Source organism: Heloderma suspectum, chromosome 2 (assembly GCF_057233095.1).
Source record: "Heloderma suspectum isolate Gila_16-S chromosome 2, 16-S_ref, whole genome shotgun sequence".
NCBI classification, from domain to species: Eukaryota; Metazoa; Chordata; class Lepidosauria; order Squamata; family Helodermatidae; genus Heloderma; species Heloderma suspectum.
In genome coordinates this window covers 205,735,540-205,758,946 of record NC_139459.1, presented here as the reverse complement: position 1 = coordinate 205,758,946, position 23,407 = coordinate 205,735,540, and the positions used below count along the sequence as shown (strand labels likewise).

The following is a 23,407-nucleotide window of genomic DNA, read 5'->3' as shown; positions in this document are numbered from 1 at the left end:
CCTATGGTCTGCGGAGTCGTTGCAATAACCAGATGGAGAATATGGCTCTATGTGTTCCACCCAGACAAAAGGTAACCATTCTTATGGCATATCTAAGATGATACCTCCTTAATTGTGCCAGTTCTTTTGACAAAGGTTTATGTACAGCAGGGTGGCTTGCTTTAATTTATTTTTTATTATAAAAAATACCCTGCATTTCCCCATGGATGCATAGAAATAAAAAGATTTCATTAGAATGGATCATCATACATCATTTGTTCTATTTCTCATAGACAGTCCCATGAGGTTCCTGAACAGGCCTTGTTTGATGGTTCTGTGTTGGTGGCCCATTACAAAACCCCCACACGTTCAGATATAAGCATCCATCATGACCAGAGCTATCTAAAAGGTGCAAATGGTTAGTTAGGAATAGGCACTCAGATCTCAATTCATGCTCTGTAATATCCACTAGTGGTGACTTTGCTCACATATGTAAGTTTTCTTGCTAAAAATTTGCATATCGCATATTTTTGAACTTTCCAAAGTCTGGTTGATTCTGACAAAACAGGTTCTTTAAATAACATTTGTTTCTTGATGGAAGCCAAATGCCTCTTATACTTCACTTTATGGAAACTATTCTTGTTTAGAGGAAAAGTGCATCAATGTCTACTTTCACCCATTCAGTCTCAAGGCAAGGGTCCAAAATAGCTTTGCAATTGGTTTAACAGTTATTAACATCGAATCTACATTTCTTTTACTTCTTGTTTTCAAACCTTTAACAGTGCAATCCTATATGTGCCTATTCAGAGGTAAGTCCCACTGAGTTCAATGGATTTTATTCCCAGATAAATGGGTATAAGGTTGTAGCCTAAATGCAATCATCTTTATCTCGTTTTGAATTTTATTTTCAGCAACGAGGACTAATAACTCATTTTTACCCACTGCTGACACAAGTCATTTTGAATTACAGCAGACTCTGTGAATCAGACATGAAGATCAAATGGAAATAATTATTTGAAATTTCATTAAGTCAACTTCATCTCTAGGAACACAATCATTTCATGAAGATGGGAAGATAGCTTAGACATGAGGGAGAATATTGATAATGAACAGCATATCCACGCTACAAGTTTATATCAGTTTTTTTTAAATCAGTTTAACTGTCATGGCTTCTCCCACACACACAACAAAAGGCTTAAGAATTGTAGTTTTGTAAGATTGCTGAGAATTTTCTATTAGACAGCCATAGCCCCCATCACAGAATTAGAAATCCCAGGATTCCTAAGGAAACAACAAACCAGTTTCGTAAGGCTTTTCTTCATGAGGCTTTTAACCCGCCACTTTACCAAGGTTTCTGCTTCCAGATTCTTTGTGAGATTAAGATCAGCTTCTTTACATGTGTTTTTTCCCAGAGGTGTTCTTTCTCTGCCTTTCTATATGTTCCATTACACAACCACTAGGTGGCACTGTGGTATAGCAGAATTGCACAAATACACAAGGGTTTCATGCCACCATTCACAGAAATCCCAGACTTTCCTCCTCAGGGAGGAAAAATGCTAAAATGGTTGCAAAGCACAGGAGAGGCCCTGGAGGATGACGACGCTGTGTAAAGCACCTGCAAACTGCTGTGAGTGAGGAATCACCAGTGCACAATAAATGTCTCATGTAGAAAGGCTGGAGACCCTAATTTCAGCAGAGAAGCAAAGAGGCTCCTGTCAGGCCACACAGGTCAAAAGTCCATACAGAGCCCCACATCTTCTGGAAAGAGTTGTTTTTGTTATGGGGACTCTACCAGGATCTTTACCCATCTCACAAGGAGGAAGAACAAAGGCAAATATTCTGGGTTCTTTACTGTAGGATGCAATCTTACAGGGTCTCACCACCTGCAGTGATGGTGATCACTGCTTGCCCAGGCAGAATCAATCCTCTGCTTACAGGTAGGTAAGCTAAGTACAAAGGGAAGCCAGGCAAACACGAAATGCTGAGGCAAATGCTAACAGCACGTGCCTGAAGAGAACATAATCTTGAAGATACTTGAGAAGGTTTGGTCCTTTCAGGACTTAGTCTTTATGTCAGTTATGCTAGAGTCCCCAGACTATCTGGAGAGGTGTGTGAGGTGGACAGTCTGGTGGAAAACGGACCCACCAAGGCAGAGTGGGCTTAGGTTGGTGCCTCATGCACTGTCCTTTGGCAGTAAGTAGGTAGATGCCTCCACTTCATCTCTCCTCTCTGTTATCCTTCCTGCTACCTCCCCCTGAAAATAAAGGATTGATTTATCCTGATGGATCCAGAAGGGGCATGATTCCTCTTGCAGCACCTCAAGCCGATTGCCTCTGGCAGCTGTGGCATTCTTGCAACTAGACCAGTTGTGTGGCAGCCACCCAGGAACTCACTGACTGTGGGGTGGAATGTCCCCAAACCCAAAGCTTTTGACACTCCAGCAAACTAGCAAGACAGTGTGGGCTAATTGGGGGAGGATGCAGAGCACCTTCCTGCTACACAATTATTATTATTATCGTCGTCATCATCATCCCCACCATCATTTTATTTTGGTGGTAATGCAGAGTAATTGGTAGCAAAAGGCAATGCACTCAAGAAAATTATCTGTCTTGTTTTTTCATTAATGACTTTCTCCCTGTATTGAAGGGCACCTTGGCTGTCACTCAGGGTTTTGTATGCCTAAAAGAAAAGTTGAATCAGCCCGGGATTCTGAAGACAAAAATTAGTTTGCTCATCATATTAAAGAAAAAAATCAGGCAATTTACACAGTTTGCAGAAACAGTGGTGGCTTGTCTGGAGGCCAATTAAACTGGCTTGTTCAATTGCCATTAAAAAGGCAGATATTTCTATGCCTCAAACCCTCTTCTTTACCTTCATTGGGAAGGCTCTCAAAAACATTGACAAGGTTCAGCCTTTTGTATTTTAAGCCATGTACTCAAAACCACTTCCCCACAGTGGGACTCAGCATTCAAACCACTCCTCCGTCATTAGTCCTGTCACTTCCCACAGGCTTGTTCCAACAGAGAGCTTTGAAGATTACTATTTATTACCTTCTGGTATACAGGGAGCCGAGGGTGGCATACATAGCCCATTTCTTCCTCACAAAACCCTTGTGAGGTAACATGGGATGAGATGAGAGATGGTAACAACCAAAGCTGCGTGGTACAATTCATGGTGGTGGGCCAGACAACATGTTATGCAGGAGATCAATAATTGGATTTTCTGACTTTTAAAATGAAAACAACTCAGGGGATGGGGGGTGCCAGATTGATTGGAATGGTGGTACCATTTTCCCAGGCCAAATGAGCTCCCCTCCCCCAGGCCTTCCTCAGGCCCCTGGAGAGGAAAAAGGATGAACCTCCCTCTCTCTCTCTCTCTCTCTTTCTCTCTCTCTCTCTCTCTCTCTCTCTCTCTCACACACACACACACACACACACACACACACGGCTAATAGCAGCTTCAGGGGGTGCACTGAGATCATGTAAATAACATGGAGGAAGGGTTTCACTTCCCACCCCTACATACCACACTACTGCTCCAATCAAATTTGAGGTCTCTTTTTTAAGTTGAAAAAAGCTTTTTCAACTTTTTTAACTTGAAAAAAGCAAACATTGGGAGAACGAACCACAGCTCTCCCACTTCATATGCAATTGGCCTTCAGGCTAGAAAAATGCATGGCCATATGGCTACTGGAATTGCACCATTGTTGTGATCCACCCAGAGAGCTTCAGCTATTGGGTGGTATAGAAACATCATGAATGAATGAATGAATGAATGAATGAATGAATGAATGAATGAATGATCATGCTGCGCTTCTGAGGTTCTCAGAGTAATCTGGCTGTCCAGCTGGAAGCAGGCTGGCAGTGCTGGTAAATTTACATTTACAGGCTGGTAAATGTCTGATTCAGCAAAACCGTTATTATGTTCTTCATCTTCACTAGATTCCAGAGGTCTGGGGATTGGCGAAATGATCTAGGTCTGGCCCTATTATCTGGTAAGGCTGGGACTCAGCGGAAGCATCCACTTATTCAGGCGCTCACGGAGGCTCTGGTATAAAGAAGTCACATCTGGCAAGGCAAGGGCCAGTAGGCGAAGTCACATTTGATACAATGAGGTCCCATCTAGTAAGGTAAAACACATTGGGCAAGCAAGAACACAGCAAGGCAAAAAACTAACAGAATCTCAGATGGTGCTCAGCAGGGGCTGCTTGACTGGAGTAGTCCCTCATAAAGGCAGCAGTATTCCCAGCAAGGGAGTCAGCAACTGAGGGCTTAAGTAGGCTGGTCTGCTCAAGTCATTCAGATGCTTCACCCTCACTGGGTATAGACTGCAACCCTTATTCGTGCTCATTTTTGTAGCCTCAAGCTCCTATGTGGCTGAGGGACCTGAGAGGCTTTGGGAGAGCCATCCTTGGAGGCTGAGGAGAGAGCTGAGTCCTTGAACCCAGAGGATGCATGAGAGGGTGCTGATGGTTCTTGGAGTAGGGTGACTAGTGCCTCATTAGGATCAGAGTCCTCTTTGGGTTGATGCTGAGCTTCCAAGCCCAGAGCAATGATACCTATAATAAGCCAAAGTGTAGCAGCCACCTCAGCTGGCCAAGGCTGGGAGGCACCTCACCTCACCACACTTCACACCTGGCAGCATAGTCTAGGCAGCACAAAGCTCCAGGACGGTGGGAGAAATACTAAATCACACTCCATGCCAGTTTTGTTATCCTCAGCTATTTCTTTAATACTAAGGGGAAACACTTTTTGATCTCAGAGAATTATGTATATTATTAATACAAAGTGAGGAACCTGAACAGAATGCAGGGCCTAAGCATACAACATGTGTGTGTGTGTGCGCGCGCGCGAGTGTGTGTCTATTGTATGGAAGACTTGTAGTTATGGTTTTCCCCTTTTGCATGGACTCAGGCTTGAAATCAAATTATTGATAAATTTTGTCTGGAATCCTTGTGGGTGGCGGGGAGACAGCCTTCCCTTGCCTCAGGCAGCAAAATGTCCTGGGCTGGCCCTGGCAAAATTCTTCTTACTCTTCCCACAGTCAAAGAAAGTCCTGCCGCTGCCCAATTTCAGCTGGCCGCTGCTAATCATCACCCACACCTCCTTATCTCTGCCTACTCCGCCTAAATAATAATAATAATAATAATAATAATAATAATAATAATTTCCTTCTGCTGTTAGAAAGCCTTGCTTGCTGCCTTGCCCTTTCTTGCCTCCTTGAACACCACTGCCCTCTGTCTTTCCTTCATCAGAATATAGATCAGAGATAGGCAATTTGTTGTTCTACAGACGTTTTGGCCTACAACTCCCATGATCCTTCACCATTAGCTATGTTGGCTAGGGCTGATGGCAGTTGTAGGCCAAAACATCTGGAGGGCCAGAAGTTGCCCACCCTTGAGATAGATACACAAATACAGCACTAAAAAAGAAAGGATCCTTTCCTCTATGGTGGCTGCTGCAAATATGCCATCCTTACAAAGGAGCTGTTTGGAGTTACCTGGTTTGGGAATAAACCAGCCCTCGGTAATAGCATAAGAAGAGCCCTCTTTGATCAGACCAAAAGCCTATTTAATCCAGCACCCAGCTTCCCACAGTGGCAATCAGATCCCCTAATGGGAAGACCACAAGCAGGGCAATAGTCCTCTCCAGCTGTTGTTCCGCAGTGACTGGCATTCAGAGGTTTGCTGCCTCTGGAGGCAGCATATAGCCATCGGGAGGGATCTTCACAAGAACAGAATGAGAAGCGCATTGGAATATTCTCCAGATTTTCATGGAATCAGCTTTGGCCCATCAGGGACACATGAAGCAAGAAAAGCTGTGCGTACTGTACCTTAAAAATCTGCTTGTCACGGGTCACACAGCACTAGAACGGAACATACTTCTGGGTTTGGTGGGGGGAGTAGAACTGAACATTATCAACCTGGCAGGGGCTGCTCAACCAATGAGAGAGGCTTGTTTCCCTGCCCCTGTCCAGGCTTCCCCCTGCTACTACATTATTATGAATGGAGAGTAACTAATTCACAATCCCATTCCAGCAAACTGTCACAGAGTTAGAACTCCCCCCACCTTTCCCCCAATGTGCACACTTTTGCATGAAGAAACCAAAATCCTCAATTCTCCAGTGCAGCATCTTGAGGCTCTCTATGAGAGCTAGGGATGTACGAAAGTGCCCTTACCTGGCTCCGCCGGGTTCCGCTGGGGGGGCGGGGAGGCGCTCCGTCCCTCCCCTCGGAATCCTGGCTGGCCAGCTCCGCTCCGCGGGGACATCCGGCCTCTGGCTAGCAGGACGGAAATGGCGGCGGCCGTAGCTGCCGCCATTTGCATCCCTGTAGTCAGCCGTGATAAGCTACGTAAAGACTTATGTAGCCTATCACGTCTCGCTTTAAAAACAAACGCGCGTACGCAAATGGCGGCAGCTACGGCCGCCGCCATTTGCATTCCTTATTTTTGGCCTTCTTAGTCTACGTAAATATTTACGTAGACTAAGACGGTGAAAATAAGGGGGAACACAAATAGCGTCCGCTACGCTATTTGCGTTCCCCTTATTTTCGCCGTCTTAGTCTACGTAAATATTTACATAGACTAAGACGGCCAAAAATAAGGAACACAAATGGCGGTGGCCGTAGCTGCCGCCATTTGCGTACGCTTTTTTTTTGTTTTTAAGCCAGACGTGATAGGCTACGTAAGTCTTTACGTAGCCTATCACGTCTTTTAAAATAAAAAAAATACAGCGACAAGACTGCAAATGGCGGCGGCGGCGAGTCGGAAGACCAGCTGCCGCCGCCGGAGCCACCACCGCCCGGAAGATCCGCCCCAGGTAAGTCTCGTCCCAGGGGGGATCCGCGGGGGGTGGAGGGGTGGCAGGCCATTCCGCCACAGATTTCGGGGAGCTGAATGCACTGGCATTTGGCCTCACCGAGATCCGTGGCAGAATTCTCTGCCATCCCTAATGAGAACATGTCACCGTCACCGCCACCCCCATTTCGCTCCATTCCAGCAAACTGTCACAGAGTTATAGCTTCCAGCCCCCCTTTCTCCTTCCCTGGACACTTCTGCCTGCTTGCAATGACAGGCTTCTCTGCCCATGATCCTGAGACCACAATAGATTGCTACTGTGATTAAGCCCTTATTCACATAAGGGCGTATGCCCTTAAGCCCTTACTGCAAGCATCACAGAGAAGTGAAGTTATGCGACATCAGAGAAGTGACTTCACACAACATCACAGAAGCTAAGTAATCCAAACATCAGAGAAGTGCATAATCACAGAGGCTAATTACTCCCACTGGTGAAAAGGAAGTGCAGCAGCATTCTGAAGGCTCAAAAGAGTGCTCTAGTGCTTTGGTGTGTTGGAAAGGCAGGGTAGTTATTCTAGTTACCTAGGTTACCGAGGGCACAGCCAGGTGAAAGACAAACCCCTAGGAACGCCCCAATCATACCGAATTTAAAATGGAGGGATAGGCACACAGCAGCTGAACCGCAAGGGAGCTGAATTAAAGAAAAACAATGGAGTAAAAGTACTCTCAAAAATGCGGCTTCCCCTCAGGTAAACAGGGTGGCTGCAGAACGGCCACAACATCATGTGTCCCTAACGAATTTAAGCCACAGCAGCATCATAGAAAATCTCCCATGTAGACGGGCCTCAAGGACTAGTAGACAGACAGTGATAGCTTTATCTGCCCTGAATTTGTCTAATCCCCTTTTAAAGTTATCCAAGTAGGTGGCCATCACCACATCTTGTAGTAGTGAATCCCATGGTTTAACTATGTGCTTGATGGTCAGCTAAGCCTTTCATGGGTAGGATGTAGAAACATGAAATAAATCTATACCAAAGGGATGAAAAGAGCATAAAAGGTCCCCAACAACATATAATCAGATGATGTGATAATGATGTCATCTGTGAAATCATGTCCCTTTGACATCTAGCAAACTTCAGCAGAAATAAAATGGCTTGTATTATAGATGGAGTTATTCATTGCCCCATGACTTTAAATGTGGGATGCCCTCATCTAGACACATGGGGTGATCTACAACCCTCTTTTTAAATGCAGCTCAAATTACTATAATTTTCTACCTGTCTCCTGTCATGCTCCTAAATATACTGGAATTTCTCCACAGTACTTTAATGAGTAGCTTAATCAGAGGTATAATTTACTAAGATTTTAGTGAAGCTCTCTGCATACATATGAGAACTTTTTTAGTGTTGCATTTATATTTCTCCATGTTTACCTGCTAGCCTTATGTCTAGAAAAAGGCTTCTCCCATCTCCCTCCCACCCACCATACTGCAGCCCATTAAACTCTTTTTAGTTGCACTGTTTTATCCTTCGAGCTACCATTTCTCAAAATACCTGGGGGTGTTTAGGACCTGAAAGCCATTTACTAGAGAAAGTGTTTCAGTGTTCAGCATTCCAAGTTTACACATCTTGTACACACTTTGAAATCAAAGGCATATCTCCAATTTGCAGCCAGATTAACAGACAAATATTCAGAAAGGACAACACTCTTCAAATATCATATACATAGAAATGAGTTTTTCAGAAGATTGGAACAGAATTCTGTATTTTATATATTTTAATATATTTCTTTAAAAGCCAATGTTTATGTTTCTCTGTTTTTTGTGTTTTAAACTCATTAAATTAAACATTTTAGGACCCATTTTAGATTAATTGAAATGTTCTGTGTTCCTTTTATTTCTTTTTCTTTTCTGCTTCATATGCTCAGCTGATGACTATATGGTTCCCACAAATACTAAAAGCCTGATGGCAAACCTCACAACATCGAAAAGATTCAAATAATTTGGCAACAAGAATTGGAAGGAATTGATGCATTCCAGTGGCTATCCAGTAGCCATCCAGTAGCCATCATTAGTAGAAACTTTGCTATAGGAATACATGGAGGCTTAAGAAAGACCATAGGCTTATCAAAATGGCCATAGTAAGCTAAAGATGATGCTACTATACAATCACATTTAGAGAACATCCTATGAAATACTATACATGTTTATTCAGAAATTTGCCTGACAATATTCAATGTGGCTCATTCCCTAATATGTTTGTTTAGAATTGCAGCCACTTTGTTGTTCAGTCGTGTGTGTGTGTGTGTGTGTGTGTGTGTGTGTGAAGGGAGGATTATACCATAAAACAGCTTTTAACAGAGGTGTTGAACTACAATCCCCACCATCCCCAGCCAACATCCCTGGCTATGATGGGGGTTGTAGTCCAACCCCTCTGGAGGGCGCCAGGTTGGGGAAGGCTGCTATAAAATATATTAAATCTTTTTGACACTTTTTGGTGTCATTCTCTTTCTTTTAAAAAAAAAAAATGATAATCCATGCTTATGTTTCTTTGGGTGTTGAGCTTTGATTGTTTAAGATCCAGACTCATTAAAACCTTCTGTGTTCCTTTGACTTCTCCTCCCCGCCCCGCCTCCCACCCTACCTCTTCGTATGCTCAGTTGACATGACTCCAAGCCCCTAAAACCTGAAGACAAGCTTCAGACTGCACCTAAGGGATTCAAACAATCTGGGGATGTGATGGAAAAAAGATGACTTTGCTGCTTTTTTAGTGCTTGAGTAGCCACATCCTGTTTGTGTGGAAGAGAAAACAAAAGTTAACCTTTCAGTAACCTGGGTGGGGGCGGGGGGAGAGTTTGGAATAAACGTTTGTATCATCTCTTAAATTTACCCATAGCAACTGACCACAAGTTTATTCGCTGTTTTGGGAAGGTGTGTGTTTTACCAGCAAACACGCACATATGTCAACTGTTTCCAAAGATGATGTGCAGAATGGTTTTGACTGAGCCTTTTTCCCCCTTTAAAAAAAATTCTGTCTTTCCACAGCCCTTTTCTGCCGCGCATTGCTCATTTCTGAGGAGGATTGCTGCACTGCGCAGGAACAAGCTCTAAAGGGGATTAGTAATTTGAGTCCAGCTCAGCCTTTTTCATCAGCTCTTTCTTTGGCTCATAAGCTAAATACCACAGTTAGAGAAGGGCGTCTTGAGAATGGGCCACCTCCCTGCTCGTTGCCTGGGCTGCAGTCACTTTGGTGCAATGGGGATGAAGACATCATACATTTTCCATTAAATGTGCAGTGTACCCTCATCAGTCATTTCCCTATTCACAGTACAATCCTTAGGCTGCAACCCCATATACACTAACCTAAGTGAGTGCTTAGAATTAAAAACACAATCTTAATGAAAACATAGCATAAGAACAAATAAATTGAAAATATAATTAAAAACACAACAACAACAACAGAAATAAGCAACACCAACCAATTAAAAACACCCTTCAGCAACAGACCAGCATATATGCCAAAGGCCCACCTGAATAAAAATGTCATTGCCTGCTGGTGGAAAGGCAATAGAGAGGGAGCCAACCTAGCCTCCCTCAGCAAGGAGTTCTAGAGCCTGGGAGCAGCCACCGAGAAGGCCCTCTCTCAGGTCCCCACCAAATGTGCCTCTGATGGCGGCAGTACCAAGAGAAGAGCCTCCCTGGAAGATCTAAAACTCAGCCAGGCTCATATGGGAGAAGGTAGTCTAATAATTTCAATCCATGTATAAACTACTCTTCAGTAATAGGATTCTCAGAGCAGTGCACAGTTCAAAAATAAATATAAAAAATATAAAAAAGCAATACAATTACAGAAGCAAAAGCAACTAAAATTCAGCAAAGCTATAAAACAACACTAAAACCTGCTGGAATGCCTGGCAAATAAACAGTTATTTGATTGGCACCAAGCAGAGATCAAAGTTGGTCCCAGGCAAGCTTCTCTGGGGATGGTGTTCCATATGTGAGGCACAACAACCGAGATGGCCAACATCTGTCTCCCTCAGATGGCAGGAGAACCCAGGGAAGGGCCTCAGGTGAAGAATGAAAGGTTCCTGCAAGCTTATGCAGAAGATTGTCCTTTACGTAGCCCAGCTGCAAGCCCCTCAGGACTTTATAGGTAACAAGTAGCACTTTGAATCATGCCCCCAAACAGGCCAGCAAACAGCAGCGCTGGCTAAGTATCGGCAAGATGTGTCTTATCACTTCATGCCTCAGAGATTCTGTCTAAAAGTTTATGCTAGAAGTGATATGAGGTGATATGAGGTGCCTTGACTCTGTCATAGTGGTGTCTGATCTGTGGTGGTGCATTCTCACATGAAAATCATCAACTGATGCTGCAGTTATCCAGTATGCTGCATGTGTGAACCAGCACTTAGCCTCATATTTGAAATGTGCAGTTTTGAGCAGACCTAGCATAATACTTCTGCATACCTGGTCTCTCCAGGACAAATATGAGAGGCAGACGCTTATGGCTGACTTTTGCTTAGGATGTAGATGCTGATGAGTGGGTAGAAAGTAGATCTCCAGATGTTTGGGACATTGACTCCTAGACCCCGCCCCCTGCCAGCATGGCCTATTGTCAGGAATGTTTGGAGTTGAAGTCCAAAACATCTGGAGATCTACTTTCTGCCCACCCCTGATGTACTGTAAGTGACAACTGTAAAATGCTGCGAAGTACCAGTGTTATCAACATATGGGGTCAGATCCTGTAGTGGAAATGCCCCGGAAGACTTTTGTATATCAAGGAGATAGTGCGACATGCTACAACTGCTTCTTTTATGCCTGATGCTCCTGTGAGACCTTAAAAACCAGATCTCTTAGGCCTCTTTAAGAGCCTTCTAGCCTCTTGGCCTGACTCTTGGTTTTCTAACCAGTTAGGATGATATGGCCTTGGAAGGCTGGGAGAATCTCTTTGGCTGTGGTCCACCTGCTAATTTAACTGAAGATTAAAAAATGCTTAGACATCATGAGACCATCACAGCAGGTGTAATTGATTAGGGAGCTGTGGAAGATAGCAGCTAGCCATGGGAGACTTCGGGTAGATAAGACCCTCCCAAGCATCACCCAGTGGGAGCTTCGGTGCAGACTGGGACCATGGAGGTGCTGCGCATCGGCAAACTGGAGTCTCTCCACTGTCGTTATCTGGGTCCCCCGACAGCAGAACGGAGGAGTACGATATTTTGCTTAGTTTTGCTTTATAAACACCATATGCTTAGCTGTAATACTCTGCCTGCTGTAGTTAATAAAACTTTTTGATTCTTACTCCCTTATGTAGACATTGCTCTGAATCCAAGAAAGAACCTCTCTGCCTTTGGCAAAACAGATCCAGATTTAGTTCTACTTCAAGTAGACCCATCACAATCAATGGGATTTAAGTTAGTCATTGATTTCTGTGTGTCTACTCTAACTATATGGCTAAATATGGATCCAATGGAGTACTATTGTAGTTCTCATTTTACCTGAATAGTTAAGTCACAGTAGTACAATGTTTCCAAGTCTTTGACCACCAACAGTGGAATGTCTTATTTTTAAATACCTGCTTACCTGTTCCACTCATACCCTAGAATCCTCTCTCATTGCCCTTTTCTCATTTGAACCTCAACCATCACTGCTAGAATCTTGTCAAAAGGACACCATTACCTGTCACTTCAGAATGACTCAAGAAATATAGAACAGGGGGTGTCTTCACACCAACTGGCTCTGATTCTTAATGATGCTAGGAAGTCTCTAAGCAACTTCCCAGCATTTTGCTTAATGTGTCCAAAGAAATGGTCTCCTGTGAGCCGTATCATTTTCCCCCATGCCCCACTCCCCCAAAAACTGCTTAAGGAAAACAAAAACCACATCCTTCAGCCATGGTACTTTGTGGGGGTGGGTGGAGGGAGTCCAATATATATCAGTCTGGAGTTCGACCTTTCTGCAGCCAAAGGTGGAACACTCTGGATAGAAGAATAATCAAGGACATGAGCATTCAAACCCCTGCCCAGAAAATCAATTTCTCCTTCTTCCCCCCTGAGTGACGTGCTACTTGGCTTTGGTTTTGACCTTCTACGGGATGTAACATTTTATGTTTGACTCATCCCTGTTTTCGAAGAGAACATGCCAAATCACTTCTTGCCTTTTTTACAGCCACCAATAATAATCATCATGAAATGGTTCCCAGAGATGAGAAGCCTTCATTTCATATTCGTGAAGGAAAGGTTGATGGCCCATGGTACTTAACCTTGCTGGGGCATGTTTGTTTAGCCTGTAGTGTGTCTGTGACATTTTCTAGATTTTGGTTGGTCATTAACAGCATGGTTTTTAACCCACTTCAGCCTACCTTACTTTGATCGTCGAGCTACATTTCCTTCAAATTCTTCCATTTGAGATATGGCCTGCCGCTGTGACAATGTCAGAATTTTCAGCCTCCCATTTCCTCACAAAACAATTCATTTCCCTTTATTTCTTTTTCCTGCTGCTTATGGTGACAGCATCCCTTACACCTCATCATTGTAGGGTCATATAGCTCAAAAACTGGAGTACCACAGAAATCTCTATGTTAAAATCTATATGGATCAGCCCCAATCCAGCTAGGGTCATGCTTAGCTGCCCCTGCCAGACCACGTCAGTTTGCTGCCTCAAGCAGAGCCCAAATAGTGCCTCCCCCTGTCCCTGGAGTGGAGGCCAAATGGCACACACACTGATACACTCACATAAACACCCAGTGAGCCATGCTGCATCAGTCAGACATCAGTTCCTGCCTTCCTCTGTCTCCCACCATCACCACCCTGAAGCCACTCCACGGTGCCACATGAGGCAGGTCACTTCAGTTTGCTGCATCACGAGTAGGCATGTGTTTATGGGATTTCAGAGCGGGGGGCGGGGACAAGATTCTCAACAAGGTTTAATGACCTGCTCTTGTATACGTTCAAAGCTGATTACAGCAACAACACATCAGTGTATTTAAAGCGCGTTTGCTGTATCTTATATGTAGCAATCTACAGAGTAGATTGTACCACCTTCATGTTGCAAATGGAGGATGTCATTTTGGTATACTCCCTCGATGTCAGGATTGATTCTGAGCGGCGCAGGGAGATAGTTAGCAGCTCAGATTCAGAAGAGGAGCAGCCAGAACTGTGGGAGGCATTTTCACAAGCCAGTTCAGATATGGGTAGGCATGCTTCTCAGGTTACCAACTCCCAGATGGCCGGGCATGAAGCTTCCTCTTTACCCCTCTCTGTGAGAAGCAGCGAGCAGGAGGAGGAGGGGCTTGAAGACTGTGACCTAAGAGATGCGAGGTGGCGGTGCAGAGCTAAGAGGGAAACGTCAGGGGCAGAGCTCAGATGGTCGAACCGGTTAGCAATGCATGAGAGGCTACGCAGGGAAGCATCACACGAGGGGTGGGATCTCCCTCCCAAAGTTAGCCTAGCCAGATAGTCTCCCTTTCAAACTGCGGGCAACTTTCAGTGATCCCATTTGAATTCTCCTGGAGGCATTCCTTTGTAGCCAGAGAGTCTTCAAGGATTTGCATCTGTAATAAACCTGTGAATAATGAATTAAAGGCATGAGACTGAAGCCTCTCATTGTGTGTGTGAGAGAGTGCTTAAGAAAAGAGGGGCCCAAGGGGTTTGTGACACCCATATAAAACTATTCTCTGCAAATAAACTGATATGTAAGCAATGCGATGCGCATTATACATAACTCCAAACCACAATAAATGATCACCAATTGCGCATCCCGTTGATAATTTTTAAAAAATAAAAATAAACAAATTTTAAAATGTATACACACACACACACGGGATGTACGGATCCCCTACATTTCCGGTCCGGGGGGGGCATGCGGGGGGACACGATCTGTCTCTCCCTCCCGGAATCTGTCTGGGCCGGCTCCGCTCCATGGGGATCCTGCGGAGCCAGCCGCCAGGTCTGCATCGCAGGCGATACAGCCGGCCACCATTGCTGTGCCATGCCGTATCTCTTCGCTGGGCTAACTCCAGACACAAATGGCGTCAACTACGCTATTTGTGGCCGTAAAGCTGTTAGGTTAACCTAAATGCAGCCATTTACGGCTGCGTTTAGGTAAATCTAACAGCTTTACGGATGCAAATGGTGTAGTGGACGCCATTTGCGTCTGGAGTTAGTTAGCCCAGCAAAGCAATATGGCACAGCACGGCAATGGCGGCTGGCTGTATCGCCAATGATGTGGACCCAGCGGCCGGCTCCACAGGATCGATGCACGGAGGGAGCCGACCCGGATGGATTCTGGGGAGGCAGAGGTGAGTGCTCCGTTCTGCCATGGGCCCCAAAGGGGCCGGATTCTTGGAATCCAGCCTCATTGGGGTCCGTGGCGGAATTCTCCAACATCCCTAACACACACACACTTATACACTGGATGCATGATTGCTGGTTGTGTATTGTGTATTGTGGTATTCTCTGCAAATAGAAAGGATCAGATTGGAGGAAAATGTTCTAACCAGCCTGCTCCTTGCTCTGCTACTTTTCTGTTTTCAGGGACTTTCTTATGCAGAAGGAGCTTTCGAGCATGAGATTCTCCTACCCACCTGCTTTCTGAAGTAATACAGTCCATTATACCACTTCAGAATTCTACTATTTCTTTCCCGCCTTATTCTGCTTCCTCTCTCTCAGCCTTATTTACTTCAAAGAGTCGTTGTGAGTATGAAATGGGATAGATCCCACATACACTCCTCTGAACCCTTTAGCGGAGAGGAGGACACAGACAATGAGTGGGATCCAACACTGTCATGCCGCTGATAGAACTGTTCCCATCAGTGGAATAGGGAGGGGGAACCGCCCTCTGCCCTGCCCTGCAGTCCTACCCCCGTACCCCCTCAAAACCTGTTCCAGCAGCCTGGGAAACTGCAGCAGGTATCTGGGCTGCCGCGGGGAGGGAAAGAAAGTCCTTTCAGGCTAGCAGATGTCTGCTAGACCAATGCTGGATTTAACCCATGGTAATGGTCCATGGGGTCACGAAGAGTCGGACACGACTGAACGACTGAACAACAACAAAACTAGATTAGCTAGTAGGGTATCTTAGGTTAAAAATCGCTAACTGGCTAAAAACACCATAACAGATTATTAATTACCTCAAATAACTGGATATGCTTTCCTATAGCTCCCCCAAGAGAGTTCCAATACCACACCCAAAACTTTCAAGAACTTAACTTTTTATTCTTCTGGAATTCAGAATGTATCATTCACCATTATAAAAGCGAGCTGCTTGTTTCCATGTGGAGGAAAAAACGTTTAAAAAATATCTATCCCAAACAGACACATGGAATATGAAAAAAATATAACAAAAGATTTCTCCTAATTTTAAAACTTTTGTTGGGATTCTTCATAGAACTAGCACTTTTAAATGGGATTTTTAAAAATGTAGGCCTATGTTGTTCTGAATAGCAGTTGCATCCAAAAGCTGTATTAAGCCCTCGTTATGTCATGGGTCAAAGCGTGGGCTACTGGTGTCAACTAGTTTAAAGGGCCCTAGAAATTAGTTGTCTCATTGCTCAGCCAGGAAAGGTCATAAATCAGACAAGAGACTACATATCAGTAAAAGCAAAAGAAAAACAACAAGAGTGAGACAGAAGAGAGATGGTCTGAAAGGACAGACTGGGAGCTTTCCCAGTATAAACAGAAATTATTTCGTAGACTTCATCTACATGGAAATTTTGGATACGATCTCATAAGCTCTACACACTTTATGTAATATGTTCCACTGATACTGCCTTCTCCTGTTATTAGCTTCCCAGGGCTAATAACAATATTAGGAGGGGGAACTTTTCATCAGGACTGTTGTTGGGGGGCAGGGGACCATTAACCATCCTTCCCTGTGCACTGTAGTCCTGATCCTGACTGGAGGGCCACACAGCTATTATTTAGGGGGACAGGGAGACACATAGAATGGCCGCATGATTCAAGCATTTAACACCACATCTAATCTGGGATTATCCAAGAAAGCCCTGTTGTTTGTATCCCTTCTGCATACAGCCCACGCGGTAAAATAAAGGTACACTCTTGGAGGTTCCACAGTTTGAGAAATCTGGACACTCAACAAAGGGTCAGTTTATACCAGCCTTCCCCAACCTGGTGCCCTCTAGATGAGTTGGACTGCCACTCCCAGAATCCCCCAGCCAGCACAGCCAGATTCTGAACCCTTCTTCATGACATGTTACTTTTTCACATGCAGGGTTGTTTTGTTCCTAGAAGAAGCATTCAGACAGGCTTTCCTCCACCTGCTGCCTGATGTGGTAGAGTCAGGAAAAGCTTTGACTCTGCCATTTGTCTAAGCTAGCCCAAGGCAGGGTTGTCTGTGTGAGAATTTCCATAGACACATGAGAACTGAAGTCTGTGGTGCTTCAGAAATGAAACATCTTCAGAAATGACATCCCCTGCGCCCCCAAAAGGAGAAATTACTGAAGAACATGGAACTTGCCTGAGGTGAAGTAATCCCTGGAGAGAGAGAAATTAAGGCGTGCAGGGTCCAGACCTTGGTTGGCGATTCTTCATTCCCCAAGAGAATTCTGAATAAAATCCATGAATTTCAGGACTCCAGAACTGGAATAAAGGTTCCACATTGATAATCTGGTAAGATTGGCTTCTACTCAAGCTCATTTTAGTGGCTACATTGGAGCCATGTTTGAATGGTTTGAAGATTATTCTGATTCATGCTTTCTTATGGGTGGTTTTAATTATTATTTCATTCTTATTTGGGTGCTGAATCTAGTTTGGTTTGAACTTGGTCCTAAGACTTTTAGTCAGTTAGCCAATAAAGTGAATCTTGTTTGGCAGATCTCAACATCACCAAGTCACAGCATGCTGTTAGTAATATTTTGTTGAGTTCCATCCTTGCTGTTTCCAGCCCCTGGACTGCAGCAACCCAGAGCAATCCACCTTTACACCCTTAATTGCTTGCCTTTATCTACTGTGTCAGATCTTTCCTGGGAGATTTTGGGCATTTCTACATTAAAGAAAAACCCTGCTGTCCTTCCATTTTGGAGCCTTTCCATGTTTACTGCAGGCTCCGAGATGACAACCACATGATTGCCGAGAGGGGAAGTTTTTAATTTTCAGTGTTTCATAGATCTCAGTGAAACAGCGCCATCTAGTGGCTGTTTAATAACACAACAACAAATGTACATGGTAGGGAAAATCTGGGATATTTAAATACCCCATTATCTCCAGATCTTTTTAACATGGAATAACGAGGAAATACCACTGGATGTGCCCTGGAGGTTGACAACGTTGTGAAAAGGACCCACAAACTTCCATGAGTGACGCACCATGAGCGCACGATAAAAGCCTCCAGTGATTGCACCGTTTATTTTCTCCCTGTTTACCTTGACATAGTAAAACTAGGAAATTAATTGGATGAGTGCAAAAAAGAAAAAGAAAAAAGACTGAAACATCCAATCCAGAATTTTTGTAGCTATGCTGGACCATAATAGGCAATTCTTGATCCAAATGACATGCTGTCTTTGGTATAACTAAGTCTAAGAGAGCTGGGTCTCGTTCCCATGAAGAACATCTTCAACATATTAGAATTGATGATATTATCCATTCAGTCATGTCCGGCTTTTAGCGATTCTATGGATCATCTCTCTCCATGTATCCCGATCTTGTACTATTTCTTTGAGCTGTTCCATGCTCTGGTTGGTATCAATTTTGATGGTATCTACCCATCTTGTTCTTTGGCAGCCAGGTTTCCTTTTGCCACTAACGAATCTGAGCATAATCGCTTTTTGTAGTGAGTTCCTCTGCATAACATGGCCAAAATAAGTCAATTGCAGTTTCATGATTTTTCCATCCAATGACACATCTGGGTTTATACATTCCAGTACTTGCTTATTTGTTATCTTAGCTGTTCAAGGAATGCACAGGAGCCTTCTCCAACACCACAGCTCAAATACATCAATTATCTTTCTGTCTTGTTTCTTCGTTGTCCAACTTTCGCATCCATAAGTAACTATGGCAAACATGGTGGTACAAACTGATCTGCATTTAGTTGTCAAGCTGATGTCCTTGTTTTTCCATATTTGGTTCATGTTCATCATTGTGGCGCAACCCATCGCAATTCGACGTTTTATTTCTGGGCTGCATTCACTGCTTTGATTGATCTGCGATCCTAAGAAAATAAATTCTTCTACATATTCAAACTCTTCACCATCAACTACTATGCTGATATTTCCATTCTTTGCCGTGGACATGAGCTTGGTCTTTTTGATGTTTAAGGAGAGTCCAAACTTCTCACTCTCTTCTTTGATTTTCTTGATCATATATTCCACACCTTCTTTGGTTTCTGAGAGTTGTGTCATCAGCATAACGAAGATTATTTATAATCCTTCCGCCAACCTTTACCCCAATTTCTGTTTCTTCGAGCTCTAATATTAGAATTAAATGAGCCTAAATATAATGGGGAAAAGGCAGTTTAGGGCATGGCACTGATGTAAATAGTTGCTCTGAAACAACTTCAGTAAAATCAGTACTCTCCAGAATTACATGGCAATCAAACCCAAGCCACAAAGAATTCAGGGTCTTCCAGTTAAGCACTGTTTAATTCAACAGTGATTGCATTCATGCAATCTGTAGGGCTGATGTTTATCTGATATGTTCAGAAGCTCTCTCAGTCTGGACAACTTTCTCTGCTATGCATTCTAGCAGCTTCCTTTACACACTGCCACCAACATATAGGACAGGAATGTTATCTGCTTTGGACATCATGTTTCCACAACTGGAGACAGTTAGGAGTTATGCAATGCACACTTCTTCAAATAAACAACCTTCCTTAGGCTCATATTTTTCCCATATCCGTTTTGAGAACCGTGACTTGATAGTAGAACTGACCTCATCCAGACTAACAAGCTGCATGTGGCTCCCACAAAATTCAAGCATGATTACCTGGCGATTTAAAATAGTGAATAATATCAGATAGATAGATAGATAGATAGATAGATAGATAGATGATAAGATGATAGATAGATAGACCCAGTTCCAGTTCCAGTTCCAGACTTCTGTCTCTTGCATGAGGGGTTGCGTGGCCTCACAATGATCCTTTCCAGAGGGAGGAGGAGGGCAAGCGATCTGTTCTTGTCCTTCTTGGAACATTCCTCTGCTCTGTGGGGGTGGGCTACCACTCAGACCCACAAAGGGCAGCAGCAGAATATTAATGAGGAAGGAGTTCTGCCCTCGAGCCTCATGAGTTGGCAGATCTGGCGTAGCCCTTGCCAGTTTCTGTAACAGGGTTACAGAACAGGGTCAAGTTGTCTTAGTATGAGTGATGAGCAGCATATAAATATGGAGATTTTTTAATTCCTTTTACATAAATTCTTTAATACGTTGTCAAGTTTGCATATGCAAAGGCCTAGTTACAAACTTTCTCAAACCTGGCAGCCTGGATCAACAAAATTTACTGTGTTCCCAGCACTGCCTTATGACTGGAGATTTCATAAATATGCATGCCACTGGATAATCTGTCTCTTTTATGATGTTGTTGCTCCATTTGGGGGGAGGGGGGTTGCAAGAGTCCTAGATCATGTGACTCATTCTGAAATGACAACATTTCTTTTTTTCCCAAAAGCTGGGGGAGGCAAGCTCTCTGAATGAGAGATGAATTACCCATTTTCCTTCTTTCCATAGACAGTGTTTTGGCGGGCTATATTTAACTTCTACCAAGAGGTTCATAATTTTGCATAGGCTGAGAATTGTGAAATTAAAGGCTGGTCTTGGCATTGCAAATGTAGCTGTTGCAGTAATAGTACTTACTGGCCTTGTAAAGGCAGCCATTACTGCAGCCTCCATATCTCAGAGTAAGGTAAACATTTACTCCAAAACCCCCAGCTGGTATCTGTGACTTAATCTCAAAGAGTAGCTACTACAGCCTAGTCCAACCAACCTTTGTTTGATGGTGATCATAAGAGGAAGGAGGAGCTAACTGTAGCACAGGGAATGGGAGTGGCAGAAGCCTTTCCCAAAAACAGCTCTTTCTAAAAATGGATGCATGTTCAGGGTGCATGGACACCAGGGCAGATTGCACCAAGGGCACCCTTGGGCTACTTTAACGATTGCGCTGGCTTACAGCCAGGGTCCCGTCTACATGTCAGGTTTTCTCCAATGCTGCTGTGCCTTAAAGTCATTAGGGACATATGATGTCCTGGCCACTCTGCACCCACCCCAGAGTTTACCCTGGAATGGGGAAGCCACATTTTGTACTTTGTTTTTCTTTAATTTGTCTCCCCTGTGGTTCAGCTGCTGTGTGCCCATCCCTCTGCTTTAAATTTGGTATGATCAGAGTGTTCCTAGGGGTGTGTCTTTCATCTGGCCACGCCCTTGGTAACCTAGGTAACTAAAGTAACTTGCCTGCCTTATCAACACATCAAACCCCTAGAGCGCTCTTTCAAGCCTTCAGAATCACCCTGCACTTCCTTTTTACCAATGAGAATAATTAGCCTCCATGATTATGCACTTCTCTGATGTTTGTTACTTCACTTCCCCGCTGTTGTATAAAGTTGCTTCTCTGATGCATAAGAGCTTTATCGCAGTAGTGATCTGGTGAGGTTTCAGGATCAAGGAAGCCCATCATTGCAAACAGGGAGAAAGTGCCCAGAGAAGGAGAAATGGTGGTGGTAGTGGTGAAAACAATAACTCCAAAACAGTTTGCTGGAATGGGGTGAAATTGGGGAGGGGGGGTCTGCTCTCATGGAGAGCTTTCAGATGGTGTACTGGATGATTTGGTTGTTTCTAGAGAATTGTGAATTAGTTACTCTCCTTCATAATAATGTAGTAGAGCCTGGACATGGGCTGGGAAATAAGCCTCTCTCATTGGTTGAGCAGCCCCTGCCAGGTTGATGAAATTCAGTTCTACCCCCCACACCTAACCTGGAAGTATGGTCCTTTTGAGCACTGTGTGACCCCCAAAAACCAGATTTTAAAGGTACACTTGGCTTTTCTTGCTTCGTGTGTCAAGCCGATTCCATGAAAATCTGAATAATACTCAAATGAACTTCTCTCCATTGTCGTGAAGATCCCCCCACCCCCCAGGATAGTAATGATAACCACCCACAGATACCTCTGTGCCTTTAACTAAACCTCTGTGATATAAACCTGCTGTCTTAGTGACACAGATGTCCTTGGCTTGTTTGCTATAGTTGATGATTGGCAGGAGCTGCCCCGGTTAGAATCAAGCAGCAGAACCCAGATCTCTCTGAGTAGCTGTCCCAAGGAGTGAGCAACCAGGGCAACAGTTTGGAGCATCTCCCTCGATGAGGAGGAGACCCAGATACCAGAGTGACTCTGTCCACCCAGGCTAATCATGGGCTATTTCCAACAGGAGGGCTTCCTGTTCAGGTTATGACTTTGCCTGGGCAGTGATGTTGTCTCTAGCTCAGAGTCCTGGGATGCTTCCAGATGGACAGCTCCTAGCTAGGGATGAATGAGAATTTTGCTTCATTTGATAATAATTTACCAAAATTCACAACGTTCTCCGTATTTGGGACAAAAAGAACTTGAGGTTGTTGTTTTTTTAAAAAAAAGAATGTAGGAGAAACCAAAATGGACAGATTCATCCATCCAGGCCCATGACATTGGGTGCTTTGCTATTAGACATCTGGGTTTGAATCTTCTTTGTGTTCAATCATGGTAGAGATTAATCAGAGTTGCCACCTCTTTTTTATGACAGGCTCTTCCTCTTCAACAGCTGAATGGCAGGCCGGTACAACAAGGTCTTCTCCATGCTGAATAGCTGTAGCTATTGAAATTGCCTGGTGCTGATGGGTGCGCATTTCATTTCAATTCAGTTTTTATAAGAATTTACCAAAATTCACAAAGTTCTTTATATTTGAGAAAGAATGAGATTTTAAACATTTGAATGTGGCAGAAAGCGAAACTGACAGATTCGCCCATCCCTACTTTTAGCACTGCCAATCAAGTCCCCCGCTGGCCAGCCACCTCTGCCACCACCAAATTCCTCCTGCCAGATGCCCAAGCCACCTTCCAGTCAGCCAACATTCCCTCCATATATATGTTACCTGGGCAGCTGTGGGAACAACTCCTCCTCCTCCTGTCCTGCCACACCACTCACTAGCAAAATGCCACAGAACGCAGTTGGCTCCTAATTTTTGGTGACTGAATGTCACGCCCCAGCTAGAGGATTTCTCTTCAGAAGAGGACCCAGAGATCTCAGTAAGTGGCAATGCCCAGGTTCTACCCATGCCAATGGATCAGGAGGATCCTGGGCCCTCAGAAGACTCTGCCAAGGGTTCACCACCACCCCAGGAAAAAGGGAGCTCTGCTTCAGAGGCAGAGGCAAAAGGGCCACCGAGCTCCTGGAAACAATGACATCTTCAGGAGAAGTGCACAACTGCAGCAAAGGACTCCTTTGTGAGTAAAGCACTCCTGATGTGTAGGAGTTCTCCTCACAAGAGAAGCTGCTAAGGAGCCACAGCTGAACCTTGTGTGGGGTTCCGGCAGTTCTTCCTTAAAAACTTCACTTCCATGCTGGGAGAGCTGCTGGAACAACATCTCTTCACCAGCTCTGGGCCCATTGTATCTTGCTCCCTTAGTGCCGCCTCTGCCTGAACTCCTGTAAGTAACCTTGGACCACT

At 44.2% G+C, this 23,407-nt stretch overlaps 1 protein-coding gene across 4 annotated transcripts in view; it reads right to left on the bottom strand.

Moving 5' to 3' along the window:
- LOC146353864 (uncharacterized) overlaps positions 1 to 23,407 on the bottom strand; it is a 101,600-nt gene that overhangs the window by 52,865 nt on the left and 25,328 nt on the right. Inside the window, exon 2 of one of the 4 annotated variants that reach the window (XR_014788193.1) lies at positions 17,245 to 17,366. The exons of 1 other annotated variant lie outside the window; for it this stretch is intronic. The gene's annotated coding sequence lies outside the window, so the exon portion shown is untranslated. Of the gene's footprint in view, positions 1 to 13,505; positions 13,634 to 17,244; positions 17,367 to 23,407 lie in introns of those variants that run through there. 2 more of the 4 variants (XR_014788194.1, XR_014788195.1) reach the window with 2 other exon arrangements.